This window comes from Coregonus lavaretus, assembly GCF_964263955.1.
Source record: "Coregonus lavaretus genome assembly, chromosome: 13".
NCBI lineage: Eukaryota > Metazoa > Chordata > Actinopteri > Salmoniformes > Salmonidae > Coregonus > Coregonus lavaretus.
The window spans coordinates 32,557,545-32,572,557 of NC_140000.1; positions in this window are offsets into that span (position 1 = coordinate 32,557,545).

Below are 15,013 nucleotides of genomic sequence, written 5' to 3' on the forward strand. Positions count from 1 at the left end.
TTCTGGATATTTTCTTTGTCTACTGTATAACTGTTGCCAAATAATGAAGATGAACTCATCATGGGAAACACCCTTTACAGTGCATTCGGAAAGTACCCCTTGACTTTTTCTACATTTTGTACGTTACAGCCTTATTCTAAAATTGATTAAATAAAAACTTTTCCTCATCATCTACACACAACACCCCATAATGACAAAGCAAAAACAGGTTTTTAGATTTTTTGCAAATGTAATAAAAAACATACCTTATTTACATAAGTATTTAGACCCTTTGCTATGAGACTCGAAATTGAGCTCAGATGCATCCTGTTTCCATTGATCATCCATGAGATGTTTCTACAACTTGATTGGAGTCCACCTGTAGTAAATTCAATTGATTGGACATGATTTGGAAAGGCACACACCTTTATATGTAAGGTCCCACAGTTGACAGTGAACGTCAGAGCAAAAACCAAGCCATGAGGTCGAAGGAATTGTCTGTAGAGCTACGAGACAGGATTGTGTCGAGGCACAGATCTGGGGAAGGGTACCAAAAAATGTCTGCAGAATTAAAGGTTCCCACAGTGGCTTCCAATATTCTTAAATGGAATAAGTTTGGAACCACCAAGACTTCCTAGAGCTGTCCACCTGGCCAAACAGAGCAGTCGGGGGAGAAGGGCCTTAGTCAGGGAGGTGACCAAGAACCTGATGTTCCTCTGTGGAGAAGGGAAAACCTTCCAGAAGGACAACCGTCTCTGCAGCACTCCACCTATCAGGCCTTTATGGTAGAGTGGCCAGACGGAAGCCACTCAGTAAAAGGCACATGAACACCTGCTTGGAGTTTGCCAAAAGGCACTTAAAGACTGACCATGAGAAACAAGATTCTCTGGTCTGATGAAACCAAGATTGAACTCTTTGGCCTGAATGCCAAGCGTCACGTCTGGAGGAAACCTGGCACCATACCTACTGTAAAGCATGGTGGTGGCAGCATCATGCTGTGGGGATGAAAACCTGCTCCAGAGTGGGGTGAAGGTTCACCTTCCAACAGGGCAATGACACTAAACACACAGCCAAGACAACGCAGGAGTGGCTTCGGGACAAGTCTCTGAATGTCCTTGAGTGGCCCAGCCAGGGCCCGGACTTGAACCCGATTGAACATCTCTGGAGAGACCTGGAAATAGCTGTGCAGCGACGCTCCCCATCCAACCTGAAAGAGATTGAGAGGATCTGCAGAGAAGAATGGGAGAAACTCCCCAAATACAGGTGTGCCAAGAACAATTTAATCAATCTTAGAATAAGGCTGTAACGTAACAAAATGTGGAAAAAGTCAAGGGGTCTGAATTCTTTCTGACTGCACTGTATGTACCACACTAAAGGCATGACTGAAGTGTTGTATGTCACTCATTTGTTAGTAGTGTATTTATTGAAAAATGTGTGTGCAACTGACTTCCAAATAATAATTGTTCTTTTTTTGGGGGGGGGGGGTCATTAGACCTGCAGTAATTTGGATTGAGTGCAATTGATAACATGCCATTATTAATAAAATGTTATTCATATTGAATTTTGTACACTCAAATCTACAAAGAGGAACATTTTGTAAGTTAAACTATATGAACACTACAAAAATCACCATATTTTATATATACTGGACAAAAATATAAACGCAACATGTAAAATGTTGGTCCCATATTTAATGAGTTGAAATAAAAGCTTATTTCTCTCATTTTGTGCACAAATTTGTTTACATCCCTGTTAGTGAGCATTTCTCTGCCAATATAATCCATCCACCTGACAGGTGTGGCATATCAAGAAGCTGATTAAACAGCATGATCATTACACAGGTGCACCTTGTGCTGGGTACAATAAAAGGCCACTCTTAAATGTGCAGTTTTGTCACACAACACAATGCCACAGATGTCTACATTTTGAGGGAGCGCGCAATTGGCATGCTGACTGCAGAAATGTCCACCAGAGCTGTTGCCAGAGAATTTAATGTTAATTTCTCTACCATAAGCCGCCTCCAACTTCGTTTTAGAGAATTTGGCAGTACGTCCAACTGGCCTCACAACCGCAGACTACGTGTAACCACACCAGCCCAGGACCTCCACGTCCTGCTTCACCTGAGGGATCCTCTGAGACCAGCCACCTGGACAGCTGATGAAACTGAGTATTTCTGTCTGTAATAAAGCCCTTTTGCCTATGCCCTCCCAGGTCCACACATGGCTGCGCCCCTGCCCAGTCATGTGAAATCTATAAATTAGGGTCTAATGAATTTATTTAAATTCACTGATTTCCTTATATTAACTATAACAAAGTAAAATCGTTGAAATTGTTGCATGTTGCGTTTATGTTTTTGTTCAGTATATATTACTGGCATAGTCCAATTTCATCTTTATGTTATGTTTGCAAGATACAATAACGCAGTACACAAGATTGTGTTTTATTAGCCCAAAGGCCGGTGTCGTGGTAAATATATTATGTTATAGCTTGGTCTGACTAAAATCTTGTGCATAACCCATCTTGTGTTGGGGCCTTTGGACTTAATACAATGCACAAAGACTTCTATCTTGTCGGCCTTATCAGCAGGTGGCTATGGACAACACCCACGCCATAGGTCTCTCAAGTTCTCCCAAACTCACGAGTTATTGCTCTGAGGACATACACACACACCCCCCCCACACACACACACATACACACACACACACACATCATCATTGTTAAACATACACACATACACACACACACATACACACATACACACACACACACACACATACACACACATACACACACACACATACACACACACACACACATACACACACACATACACACACACACACATACACACACATACACACACATCATCATTGTTAAGCACACACACACAAAAAACCCCTTCTCTTAGGCTGAACATCTGAAGACAGAGAACCCGACTCAGAGCCAATGCAATGGAGATGACCTCGACCAACTCATCAGGACCAATCGGAAGATCAGAACTACTAGAATCAACCTACTTTATTTTATTGTATAAAATGTCAGCACACAATGTTTTGGGGCGCGCTCTCGGATATCTCCCTACGAGGTTGACGAACGGGTCCGTGCACGCTATTTACAGATATCTTTACCTCTGAATAAACTGCCTTATATTATACAATTATCCACCTTGTCCAAAAGTCTCTACTTGGTCTCCGTTCTCCAGTAAACTTGTTTCATCAACAAACTTGGTAGCAGAGGGTGGTTTTCTAACTCTGAATTCGGTCCATAAAAGTTGATAGAGACAGGAGACAAGTAAGAGACGGATCTGAAAGGACGGGTGACCTGTCCGCAGGAGCAGCCGGGAATCCAGCTCGCCTCAGGAAACTGATCTAAACGGACGTCAATACAAAGGTAAGCAGAACCTGTTAAAACAAAATCTGCATATTGTATTGTAGGATAAACCAAATTATGATCAGTAGACTGGGGGTGAGTATGGATTACTGATAAATTTATAACATATCTATTATGACTCAAAAGGCACATATGTAAAGATATCTGAATTCTTTAGGTTTTTACTGTTGAAATGTGACTCTCTAGGGGAGGAGTCTAGTTACAGAGGTGGTGGTTCACGAGAGACGGACCCTTTTATTTTTTGCTGTTGATATCTGAAATCTTAGGTTTTTACTGTTGAAATGTGACTCTAAGAGAAGAAGTCTAGTTACAGTGGTTTTTTTCCTGTTGAAATGCGGCTTTCTAGTGAGGAGCCTATTACAGAGGTTTTGGTCCACAAGCGATGGACTCTTTTATTTGATCCACAAGAGAAGGATCTGGTGACTTGATAAAAAGATTCAGATAGTCGGGTTGAGTTAATTCCGTGAGAATCCAAGTCCAGAAAAGGTTCTCCCGACTAGACGCCAGTTGAATGGTTTAAACGACTGGGAGTCTCCTTGAGGAGAATCAAAAAAAATAAAAATAAAAATACAAGTTCAGATAGTCGGGCAATTTGGTTGACGTGGCACTCAACTATATGTACTGTGAGGAACTTAAACTGAATTCGTGTGTTGATGCTGATATGTAATGAAAATGTAATTGTTGAAATGATAACCTGAATGTTGTGTAAGATTGGCCGTTTCATGAGACTAACTAGTGGATAACTTTTAAGAGGACCACTGAGTCCTATTTTGCCTGTTATGTAGCCGCTGCGCTAAGAGCTGACTTGAACTTTTTCCCTCTTGTGGTGTTGGTATTTTCATAATTCCCAAAATTAAATTGATAATTATTTTGGGAGCGCTCGAGTTTGCTAATATATTGTTCCAAAAGGGCGATTCTGATACCTTTTGGGAAAATATATAATAACTCGAATACCTGAAAAACAATAATAACTTTTGCTAAATAAATTCCTAGAATTAGATTGATAATTATTTTAGGAGCGCTTGGGTTTGTTAATGTATTCTTCCAAAAGGGCGATTCTGATACCTTTTGGGAAAGTATATAATAGCTCGAGTACCTGAAAGACAATAATAACTTTTGCAAAATAATTCCTGGGATTAAATTGATGATTGTTTTGGGAGCGCTCGGGTTTGTTAATGTATTGTTCCAAAAGGGCGGTTCTGATACCTTTTGGGAAAATATATAATAATTCGAATAATTGAAAAACAATAATACCTTTTGCAAAATAATTCCTAAGAAAAAGTATTGAACATTCTTTGTGTACGAGGGTGGGACATCAGAGATAAGTCTGAGTCAGCGCCAAGAATACATTGCTGGTTTCGGCCAGTGACGGGCTAAGTGCACCAAGATAGTCTAAAAAAAACTGTATAACCATGGCAACCACTACCGTCCCAAAACTCAAGTTTAATGAATATCTAGATCAAAAATACAGGATAGAGCGGGAGTGGTGCCGAATGGTTTTTAATTCGATCTAAAAGTTGGTGCGAGAGGAAAAGGCAAATCATCGATCTAAAAAACAGACGGAAGAGTGACCTGAAAATCCTGGAGAAATCAATTATTCGTCTTGGCTCAGGAAACCTGATCAGAGCGCGCTCTTCTAAAAAGGTATGCAGAGCCTGTTAAAACGAAATCTTGCATATTGTATTATAGACCAATACCAAATTATGATCAGTAGTACTGAGCGTGAGAATGAATACTTGTTAAATAAATTTCCATCCTAAATGAATTAAGGCATACATGAGATATCTCGTACTGTGATTTATATGAATTAATCTATGTGAAGGCATAGTGGAATCATAGTATAGATCTATGTGGAATTTGCTGTGTTTTATATTTTAACGTGTCTGTGTTATATCTTAAACGTGTAATGAATGATGGGAAGTTATAGTGAGACTTATGAGACCGAACACCAATCTGTGGAATTGAGTGAATTTGACCTAGGGTTTCAGGAACCGGGGACTGGGGAGACTGATATTGAAGTTGTGCATGATTCTAGAACAAGCGTGAGATAACTAAAGCGTGGTGTGTGCTGTGTGTAGAGATTACTGCATTGGTATATGTGACTGGAATTCTGATTCTTATGATAATAATTGCATTACAAATTATATAAATTAGCCTCTTTATATGCGAGGGTGTCATACATGAGATAAGTCTGTATTTGATACCGATAATACATCCAAGATAGAGAAAGCAAGATGGCAGGACCAAACATAACCATACCCAAATTCAATGAATACATAGAACAACGAATGACAGGGAGAGTAATGACGGGTCCACCAAGGGAGGGAGGTCATATGCCCGCCCTTGATGTACAACAGATAGAAATGACTGATTATGTGAAGAAATTGACGGAATTTTCTGCAGCACTCTCTTCTCAGGCGCAGAAGGCCCAAGAGGGGGAGCTGTCGGGAAGTACGATGACACTGAAGGTAAACGTGGGAGGCTGGGTGAGGGTTAAAGTCCACAAGAGAAAGTGGCTGGAACCCAGGTGGACTGGACCGTACGAAGTGAAGGAGGTTACTTCACACTCAGTCCAGGTCAGAGGTAAATTAGGCGCACACTGACACCATCTAACTCATTGCACACCAGCCCCCACTCCTTCTAGATCACTGACAGAAGTCAGGGCTGATTTGAGCAGCGAGAACCAATCCTGACAACACAATGAAGAAACCCTTATGGGAACAACAATCTCACTCAGGGTGAAGAAGAACTTTTTCCCCCTGGGAGAGATTGGGAGTGTCTGAATGTTTGTATGTATGTTTTCTGATAGGAATTGGACTCCTGCTGGGCACTCCTTATGAGGTGTTGTTCTTTTACATTACATTTGAGTCATTTAGCAGACGCTCTTATCCAGAGCGACTTACAGGAACAATTAGGGTTGGGTGCCTTGCTCAAGGGCACATCGGCAGATTTTTCACCTGGTCAGCTCGGGGATTAGAACCAGCGACCTTTCGGTTGCTGGCACAATGCTCTTAACCACTAAGCTGCCTGCCGCCCCATATGAGTTTAAGGTTGTGGCGTTGTTTGATCATGTGATAAGGTTTAACTTGTAATCGGACCATAACTAAAGTGGTTGTAGAAGTAATGTATAGGTAGGGGAGAGCCAATAGGGGGCTCCATTGAACTATTATGGTTTATTTGGCATTTCAATGGCATAAGGTGAAATCTGTATGCATGAGGGGAATTCGATTATGTATTATTATAGTATTATGGACACTCCGTAACAAATAAACTGAACCAAACAAGACGTTACTACAGCAATAGAGAATAGTTAATGTTGTTACGTTAGTTCTTAAACCCGATGATAGAGGAAAATGCAGAACGCTGTTAGAGTGTGTTTTATTTAGGCTACTAGGGTGTTTGAGACGGAAGGGCTGGCTAGACGGGGGTGATGACGTGGCTGGATGTGCGACGTGAAAGTATTTACTTTGTGAGAATCGTAGAGGTTGTGGAGTGACTGGCGATGTCCCTGGTTCGAACACAGGTAGGGACAGTAGACAAAGCTTTCGCAGTGGGGCTATATACCTAGATTACTATGTGGATGTGAAAGGTTGAATTAGATAGCTTAAATAGAAGTATTCTAGACAAGTCTATGAAAATATGTTATAAGGTTACCATGCTCTCTCCCCGAAGGAGCAAGGGGAGGGTGAGAGACAGTACAGTTCGGATGGTAGGAACATCATTAAATGTATGCTAATCAACGATAGCAAGTATTTGTTTTATTAATTAGGGCATAATCAGAGAGAACAGTTAGATAAATTGAATAGCGAACTGGAATGGGTTAGCGGGGAAATACAAGATAGATGGACCATTTTGAAACGATAATTTATTTTGGTTAGGATGAAAGTATGCATTGGCTGTTGTGCTGGGGAATGGCGCCAGCCTGTAGTGGGTTATGGATTTGTTACATAAACTTATATTTTGGACTGGGGTGATAAAATAGGCTACAATTGTAGCATAATCAGAAAAAAGACACAATTTAATGTGAATTAGTTATTACAATTGTTGTTGATAGTTGTTACGGTTATTATCATTGATCCAGTAATGATATAAGGATAGTAGAGGAAGGCAGGGGATTTAATCTCATTTAGGGAAGTTATATTAGGAAGAAAATACCATTAAATGAGGGAACATTTGATGTAACTGTGATTGTATTGGCTAAAAACTCAAATATGACATATACAGGGAGGACAGGAACAATAGAAGGGAAGACAGGTTTTTCTAGGGGGTTGAATAAATAATTGATAAATGGATCATTTGAGATGAGATCACATGTAGCAAAGTTAGGGTAATCAATTAAATAATCATAGTATACTCGAGGAATTTTGAGTGGTTTAATGGATTAGTTAGGAGGAATTAGAATGATACAAACAATTATTGATGAGTTAAGACTGGGGATAACCAGGAGAAAGAGATTAGCTCATCTCGTTGGAATGTTGCCAAGGGCTAGGGGAGCAGTAGTGAAGTTAGGCCGTATTTAGGTCATAAAAGTGAGCTACCAAATTAGGGCCTGGCTATTTGTGGTTGTTTTTCAAATTGGGTTTTTAAATAAAAAACAACACACCTAGTATGATGTTTATAAAGCCTTGTTTCAATTTTGGGGGGGTTTCAGCAGGTCAAGGGTTATGGGTCTTAAAGGTGCACACAGTGAATTTTATGGATTTTTTAGGTTTTGGCTGAGTTTGGGGTATATATGATTTCTTATGAGAATGAATGTCATGAGGACTTAATGAACACTTGGGATAACTAACATTTATGAAATATCTAGAATAATGGTAATTGTTTAGTATACTATGGGATTAAACAGTTCGTTAAATGATTTCAATGGCCTCTGAACTCTGTTTTAACATTCTGGTGTTAATTAATCATCCACACTAGTACATTCTAAAGGCATGAGAGGAAGACTTTAAGATAGTTTATTTTACTAAGTTGAGGGTAATTTATAGTACTGTGAAAATTGTGAAGAAGATTATAATTTGGTAATAATATATTTGATTTGAATCATAAATAACAGAAGAGAGAGTGGAGGAATGGCAATTGGATAATGAAATACCAATATTAACTAAAGTGATTGTTTAGGTAGGTGGTAATATTGACACATGGCCAAATCATGTGTCAAAGAGGGGGATGGTTGGATTAAATATTAAATATATACGAAGGAGAGGACAAAATACTTAAAAAAAACATGTATGATAGTTTATTAACCACACCTGTATGTCAGAGGTTTTGTGCCCCACAGGTGAACTAAAGGAGAAGGTGACCCACTCTATCTAACCAGGAGACTGAATCAGGCCTGGCGGGAAGGGCCCTACCAAGTACTGCCTTTGCCAGCAGAATAGCTGAGAGATCCATCTGGGTGCATGTCACACACTGTACAAAACCAGCTACACCTGACGAACAAACACAGAGTTAGGAGAAAGATCCGATCACCACTATGGTCCGGGGGTTGCCTCCTTAACGAAGATTCCCTTACCCTGTCTGATCATCCCTGTGTGAGTTCGATAGAAGGTAAAGCAATGGGTTGGCCTCTGGCATCTGACATGTTCTCAGGGCAAGGGTGGGGATTCACAGGTCTCCCGACGGTAGGTAGCTGTCTGATTGTGGGGGCCATATTCCTAACACACACGGACCCTCCTGTTTCAGCCAGAAGTGGTAGTTAACCTAACACAAGTTGAAAAAGCATAGGAGACAGCTAGACGTAGGGAGAGGGGAAATTCTAGAGTAAACCTCTCTGAGGGAGGTAGTGAGACCGGGGCTGTGATAAAGATAGTGCAAAACTATAGACCTGGAGGAAGTAGTACAGGTGGAAACGGGGTATAGAAATCTTAACCTGTGGTTGGAATGGATTCAGTATACGGCAACAACTATGTCTAAAGAAGACTGTTTTGCCTGTGGGACAGCCAAACCAGGGTTAACAACTACTCCGTTCCCCTTGACAGGCTTTAACTCTCTGTCAGGTTTTTCCTCCATGCAAGCCACCTGGGAATGTGGTGAAAGAGTCTTATGGTAACTTGCACTATCTGTTTCCCCCGATAACAAAGTCATCCCGACCTGGGTTGCCTCAGTTTGAAGTCACAGGGGATTCTAAATTGTTTTTCTAGTCTAATCTCTCCTCTTTGTTGCAGCAAGAGGATTATAGGAGCCAAAACCAGGCCCGTGCTGACATCTGATGGATGTGTGGTGATAACTGATTGTGAACTCACCTACATACGCAAACAATCAAACGTGTCAGAGATTGGTGAGTTGTCACATAGAAAGTAGGACCTCCTCCCGGGAGCCTTTGATGAAAGGATATATATTGATGGGATCCACAATCAGATCGCAGCTGAGTTTGAATCAAGTATTTTCTGATGGTCAACAATTAATAAAAATGTAGATTGGATAAATTATATTTAATATAACCAGCAAAATATTTATAAACCACACTCGTGATGCAATAAAGGGATTAGCTGAGCAGACAGCGGCAACTAGCTTAATGACATGGCAGAATAGAATAGCTTTAGATATGCTTTTGGCTGAGCGGGACGGGGTTTGTGTTCTGTTTGGATATATGTGTTGTACTTTCATCTCCAACAATATAGCACCGGACGGGCCTGTGACCAAAGCGCTTGAGTGACCATCACCACGCTGGCGAACGAACTGGTTAAGAACTCTGGTATTGATAGCTCCATAAACGATTGGTTTGATAACATATTTGGTAAATGGAAAACTATTGTTGTGACTATTCTGGGTGAAGTTATGGCCTCTATGGGTATACTTGTTCTTTGTGGATGTTGCCTTATTTCCTGGCTGAGTGACTGGTTTGGTGAGTACTCTTCTATGGTGGTTACTGGATTTCTGACCCTAGTAATTGTGTTTTTGCTGTTAATGTGTTGTGCTGCTTGCATCGTCCCCCGTCTCAGGAGGTCAGTGGTAGGAGTGGTGCAGGCGTCAGGTATGATGCTGTTGTTACCGGCCCAGGATGATGCAGGTGACTCTGCTACTGACTCTGAGACCAAGCTGGATGATCCATGTTTTGCCTAGTAAAATACATACACGCATTTATTTTCAGTTCTTGCTCATTTATTACCTTATGTTTTTACTAACCACTGTGATTGTTTATTCTTCCTGATGTGAAGGTAAAGGATTCCTGGGTGGCTGGTAGCCAACTCAGTACATGTTAGGTGTAGGGGAGGAATAGAGGGTTAAAATTATTATTTTTATTTTCTATTAACATTAAATGTTGTGATTTAATTTCCATATCCTGTTATTCTTAAGGGTGATTATACTCTGTTTAGAGTGACACCATAAAATTGTTGGGTTTTATTTTTTGGATCTGTATGTGATGAATAGCTTGGAAGGAATGCATTAATGAGGAGCACTGTACTGATATGGATTGTTTCACATAACAGGCCGATAAGAACACTCTCTCTTTGTTGTCTGTGAAACTGCCCTTGAACATGGGTACATGGAGTACAGTTTTTGGGGGCTCGTCCTTTTGGGTGCTGACTGTTGTACTATTAATAAAAACGTTGATAGAATTAACTGCATACATTAATGTTAAAAGTTAGGCAATTGGACACAACAAGGTTTTGAGGCGGTGCATGGCCAGTTGGCTGCAACCTCTCTCATGGCTTTCCAAAATCGTATTGCTGTCGACATGCTCCTGGCTGAAAAAGGAGGAGTATGTGCTATGTTTGGTGAACAATGTTGTACCTTTATTCCCAACAATACAGCCACAGATGGCAGTTTGATAATTGCCCTGGAAGGGTTACAAACTCTTAATGGTAAGATGAAGAGCCACTCAGGGGTGGACACTTCAATGTGGGACTCTTGGATGGATGCGTTTGGTAAATATAAAACGCTTGTTTCCTCTATACTTGTATCCATCTTAATTTTGCTGCAATTCTAGTGCTTTGTGGATGCTGTTGCATTCCATGCATACGGACGCTGACAGCCAGGATTATAACCACCGCTATTGATCCACATCCTGCAGATAACGGTCAGATGTTTCCTTTGCTTGCTATTGACGATGCTGACCAAGGATATCTGGATGATGAATAGCATTTAAGCTTTTTGTCACGTCTCTTGTGAGACGTGAAGAGGGGGAATGTAAAACTTTATCTTCTGATAAAGTTTTCCCTATTTTGCCAAATTGCAGCATTTAAGCTTTATGTCACGTCTCTTGTGAGACGTGAAGAGGGGGAATCAAAACTTTATCTTCTGATAAAGTTTTCCCTATTTTGCCAATTACACTGTTAGCTTGTGTCACGTCTTAAGTTTTCCTTCTTTACTGTTACTTGGTCACGTCTCTGGGGAGACGTGAAGAGAGGGATTTGTCGTGGTAAATATATTATGTTATAGCTTGGTCTGACTAAAATCTTGTGCATAACCCATCTTGTGTTGGGGCCTTTGGACTTAATACAATGCACAAAGACTTCTATCTTGTCGGCCTTATCAGCAGGTGGCTATGGACAACACCCACGCCATAGGTCTCTCAAGTTCTCCCAAACTCACGAGTTATTGCTCTGAGGACATACACACACCCCCCCCCCACACACACACACATACACACACACACACACACATCATCATTGTTAAACATACACACATACACACACACACATACACACATACACACACACACACACACACACATACACACACATACACACACACACATACACACACACACACACATACACACACACATACACACACACATACACACACACACACATACACACACATCATCATTGTTAAGCACACACACACAAAAAACCCCTTCTCTTAGGCTGAACATCTGAAGACAGAGAACCCGACTCAGAGCCAATGCAATGGAGATGACCTCGACCAACTCATCAGGACCAATCGGAAGATCAGAACTACTAGAATCAACCTACTTTATTTTATTGTATAAAATGTCAGCACACAATGTTTTGGGGCGCGCTCTCGGATATCTCCCTACGAGGTTGACGAACGGGTCCGTGCACGCTATTTACAGATATCTTTACCTCTGAATAAACTGCCTTATATTATACAATTATCCACCTTGTCCAAAAGTCTCTACTTGGTCTCCGTTCTCCAGTAAACTTGTTTCATCAACACCGGCAGATGACGATATTGTTGTTTCATTTTAGCGTCAAAAGGGAATGTATGCTGCCGGCTGTACACGTATCCCCCGTGGACCGACCAGTTCGTGCATAAAATGTTCTCCATTCAGATGAAACAAGATGAAACGACTATCGCCATAACGGGGCTTGGTTTAGGGTTATACACTATATGGCTAAAAGTATGTGGACACCTGCTCGTCGAACATCTTATTCCAAAATCATGGGCATTCATATGGAGTTGGTCCCCCTTTTGCTGCTATAACAGCCTCCACTTTTCTGGGAAGGCTTTCCACTAACTGTTGGAACATTGCTGCGGGACTTGCTTCCATTCAGCCACAAGAGCACTAGTGAGGTCAGGTACTGATTTTGGGCGATTAGGCCTGGCTCGCAGTCGGCGTTCCAATTCATCCCGAAGGTGTTCGATGGGGTTGTGCAGGGGCCTAGCCCGAACCATGAAAAACAGCCCCAGACCATTATTCCTCCTCCACCAAACTTTACATTTAGCACTATGCATTTGGGCAGGTAGAAGTCTCCTGGCATCAACCAAAGCCAGATTTGTCTGTCAGACTGCCAGATGATGAAGCGTGATTCATCACTGCAGAGAATGCGTTCCCACTGCTCCAGAGTCCAATGGCGGCGAGCTTTACACCACTCCAGCCGAAGCTTGGCATTGTGCATGGTGATCTTAGGCTTCGCGGCTGAGCCGTTGTTGCTCATAGCAGTTTCCACTTAACAATAACAGCATTTACAGTTAACCGGGGAAGCTCTAGCAGGGCAGAAATTTGACGAACTGACTTGTTGGAAAGGTGGCATCCTATGACTGTGCCACGTTGAAAGTCACTGAGCTCTTCAGTAAGGCCGTTCTACTGCCAATGTTTGTCTATGGAGATTGCATGGATGTGTGCTCGATTTTATACACCTGTCAGCAACGGGTGTGGCTGAAATAGCTGAATTCACTAATTTGAAGGGGTGTCCACATACTTTTGTATATGTTCCACACAATAACACCCAGGGGCGGTGTGTTCAATAGGGCGATATGGGCGACGCACTGCCAAACGGGAAAAGGAAGGGATTTTTTTTCTAATCAATTATATCACGGCAACAGTAGTTATCAGTGTTGTAATCTAGACGTCTGATCTGCCACAGTGCCACTAAATGTCCAATCAGGCTAAAGTCGTGCTTCAAATGCCCCCCCCCCCCCCCCCTTTTGGGGCGATTTCAGTCAGGTTGAAAATCGCCCAGAAGTCTGTCATAGACTCCCATGTAAAATCTATTTTTTTCAAATATCAGAGCTTTCAATACAATCTCTATGGGTTTCTGAGGGCTTGCACTTACGCGCTTTCGTCATACGTAACGTAACCATGAACGTAACTAAGAAAAGAGCGGGTAGCCTCATCAATCAATTCACGTACTACTATCAAGATGGCTATAGCGTTCAGTGCAACTCGATTGTCTCTTTGAAATAAGTTACTTTTTGTCGGCGAACAAATCAAGATAAATTGGCAACGAAACAATTAGGACCTCCCAGACCAAATTTAATAATTCAACAGGTTTCTACTAAAGGGGGGAAGTCCTACACCCGAGGATTTTCCAAAAAATTGGTACGAACGAAAAACCTGGCTAGCAGGCTGCGATGTAGCTAATGCAGTCTTCTGCTACCCCCTGCTTACTCTTTCACCCTGAAGGCGGCACGGCAGACAGCACCGCTTGGACAGCGACTGGTGTGTAACGGACATGCACCATCTTTCAGGAAAGATTAAGAAACATGAGCTGTCAAAGACCCACATGGATAGCTGTTTGAGATTATCTGATTTGGGGAGAGTGAACATTCCCACTCAACTGGATGAGGGATACAGGCTAGCTGTCCGCCGCCACAACGATGAGGTTAGTGTTGATAATCACAAGTTTACTGGAGAACTGAAACTGACAAGGCTGACAAGATAGGACCCTTTTGTCCATTGTTATTGGATAGGAACAGAACTTATAACCAGCTCCTGACCTAAATAGATCTTAGCACAACATTTTACTCAACATATCATATTCCATATTCACTATAACAAATATATTTACTACGACATTAGCAAGAACCGCCACATCCTCAGCCGGCTAATCCAGTGTGTGAAGTTTTGCGGAGTGTTTGAGTTAGCTTTGCGAGGCAAAGATGAAACTGAGGGCTCCACCAACCCTGGTAAGCCAACACTTTTGAGATCAGTCAATAAATGCTTCTGGTATTGACTTATATGCTGCCCCTGTCTTCATGTTGTTGCTGGACATATCTTTTTTAAAATGTGTGTAGGTCACCTAAATCATCAGAAAAATTGCCCCCCCTGAGAATTTTTTCAGGAGCCGCCACTGATAACACCAATCATCAAAATGTGTCACCCCCCACCTTATTTTACAACAGGCTACGTTACAGCTTTGTGTTTAATCGTTGATATATTACTGAACTCATAGTATTGGCTTAATTGAGCTTTTATACACTATTATAATAATTTGGGACTGGAGTTGATTGT